Below are 2,983 nucleotides of genomic sequence, written 5' to 3'. Positions count from 1 at the left end.
TACTCCTGATCAAAGGAGATCACATCCTCAGCTTCCCAGTTGTTCAATCCATTGTTGTGAGCAGGGAGTATCCAGCTGCTCCAGTTGCAGTTGTCTTCTTCATCTCCCACAGCATTGATTTCATTAGTGGGGAAATGAGCTGGTGATCTTTCGGGATAAGTGATATACTCTTGCTGGATACGAGAGCCCGGGCTGAGATATCTCTGTTGGCTGAGCAAGATGCTCGATAAGGCCGTCCCATCCAGTCGGGATGATGTTTTGGATAGAGACTTGTGCATTCTGGTGAGGGGTGTATTGTGACAGAAAATAACCCTCGTTATTTGGTGTTTCCCTGGCTTCTTCAAGAGTAAAATTGTCGTCGTAATGTTCATCCCATCCAGTTGGGACAATGTCTTCCATGGCGATTTGTGAGCTCGGAGGAGCGGAATATTTCACCATAAAGTCATATTTGCCACTTGGCTCTCCTAGCGTATCCCAAACTTCTTTAGGTGGATTTTGATATTGCTCAGTGATGGGATTTGTGAAACTTTTGTAAAATCTAAGCCAAGAAGCATTGATTGCTTTGTTGAAACTTTGATTTTTAAATATTAAAAATCTTTGAATATTTGACTAAGTCTTTCTCTTCTTCACTTCTCTTGCCTTGTACTTCATTTTGCTGCAAAAAATTGAAGATTCCTTGATGAGTCATGCTTAAGATTTAAGCTATGCATTATCCTTCCATTTTCCTTTTTCAATTTAGTCTTAAATATGATAAAATTAAATAAAAAATGGAACAAAAATGATGTGGGCTTTGTCTTGGTCGTGGGAGGCCCTTTACATCATGGTAGACATGTTTGGATCATGAAAACTTGGCCCCATTTGGAAAAAATACATTTTTGATCAATGTTGGTTTCATGCATTTTCCCAAAATTTAGCCAACTTCAACAAGGTGTAAATCCCTCAATATTTATCATATGAGGGAGATATTTCACTTTTTGGAAACCTCAAAGAGTCCTCTAACCAATGTATTTGGTCTCATGTCAAAATGATTTTCCATGCTCCTTGTGTGTCCTTTTGAAAAAAGTGTCTTTTTGTTGACTTTGAAAATGACCTGTAATGTCTTGATTCATATTTTTCAAATGGTGAATCAAATGGCCATGGGACCAATTGAATTTGAAAGATAATTTAATTTCCTTCAAAATAAGCTTTGGTTTGAATTTTTTGGATGAAGGATGAGAGAGTTATGACCAGTCAAAGTTCAGTTGACTTTTTAGGAGAAAACCCTAGTTTTGAAACTTAGGGTTTTGTTGATTTTTGATCTTTCCTTGATGAATTATGATCATCCAATGATCAAATGATGAATCCTTTTAAAAAATATGGATGTTGACAAAAAATTTCATTTTTGACTGTCTGTTGACTTTTTGGTCAACCGGGTCGTCTATTGACTGTTTGAGCTGCTGACTGTGCGTCTGAGCGAATTGAAGTTTGAAAATTTGTATGGTGGTACTTTGAGATATATGGAGGTCCATGAAATCTATTTGAAGTCTCAAAAACTTGTTCTCTTGAAAAAAACAAGAAACCCTAGTCAGGGACTGTTTGTGTAGGAGACAGTTAAGCGTACCTGATTTTTGTGCAGTGCTGAGTCTCTGCTAATCATGTGATATTCAGAAGACTTCTAGAACAAAAATCTTGGAATTTTGAATTGCAAAAGATTGATTTGATTGATGGTACAAAACACGGAGAATTGCACTGTCAGCGGTTTGACTGTCGACTGACTGTTCAGGTATTAATGTAGCAGTTAGAGTGAAAAAAATTCAACAGTCAAAGTTGATATTTTTGTTTTTGTTTTTTTTATTGTTTTTGATTATGTTAATGGTGAAAATTTATTTACATGACTTGTTAGAAAAACACAAACATAATAAATAAATAATATATACTGTATGCGAGCAAAATTACCGATAATAACCCTAAAAATCATTTAATGCACAGAAAAAATAAATATTTAACTGGCAGAAAACACACAAAATATTATCTGAATAATTAAGCAACAGTATGACAAATAGTACAACATTTAATACTGACAGTACAAACATTACATACTATAATGAACGGTACGACGAGTAAACGGTACATTTAAGAAAATAAGAGATACGGCAAACTTTAAGAATGACGATTAATAATCCATGCTACAAACAATAACATGTAGATGATTGGGAGTGTCAACATCCCAGGTCCACATTTTTCCGGGCAATGTAGACAGAAGAAAGACATGATTACCACCACAACGGTGATGACCATAAGAAAACACGTTTCTATCCGCTTCGCCATTTTGTCGGGGGAAGAAGAGAGAATGAATATGAAGTAGAAATTAGAGAGATGAATTAGAATTTGATGTGAGATTTTATGGAAAAAATGAGAGGTATTTATAGAATGGAAAGAAGGATAGAGACGTTGGGGAATGAAGTGATTCCGTACAAAAGGAAAATTTGAGTGGAAGTAAGATTTGAAAGAAAGTGTATGATAGTTCTGTACCAATTGCGTCACTACTATTTATCTGTACATAAATATCAAATAAATAGCGTGTATGAAGTAATAAATAGTAATTGGCGTTTGCGTAAGAATAAATCCAACAGCGAGCCAAAATACCGTATAAGAAAAATTCTAAAAACCAAGTATTCATAAATTAGGATATGAAAATCCAAGATTATATGAAACTCTTAATTTTTAGATTGAAGTTTTCTTGAAAAAAGATGCGGGCAAATTTTGGGGTATAACAATGTGTAACTACTTGTTTTGTAATGATTGATGATGTTGGATGTGTTGTTTGATTGATGATATAGCATGTATTACCTGTGAATTGATTCTGTTTTTCGTGTACAGTCGAAATGATTCGATAGGGTTGTGTTAGGGGAAAATAAGTTGCTATAAAAAGTGCTTTTTTTCTGTTGCAAGCTGATGTAACCGGTTACGGTCGGGCTTGTAACCGGTTACGGTTGTGAAAAAT

The sequence above is a fragment of the Vicia villosa genome, unplaced genomic scaffold, assembly GCF_029867415.1.
Source record: "Vicia villosa cultivar HV-30 ecotype Madison, WI unplaced genomic scaffold, Vvil1.0 ctg.003071F_1_1, whole genome shotgun sequence".
In the NCBI taxonomy this organism is placed as follows: domain Eukaryota; kingdom Viridiplantae; phylum Streptophyta; class Magnoliopsida; order Fabales; family Fabaceae; genus Vicia; species Vicia villosa.
This window is presented reverse-complemented; position numbering follows the sequence as displayed.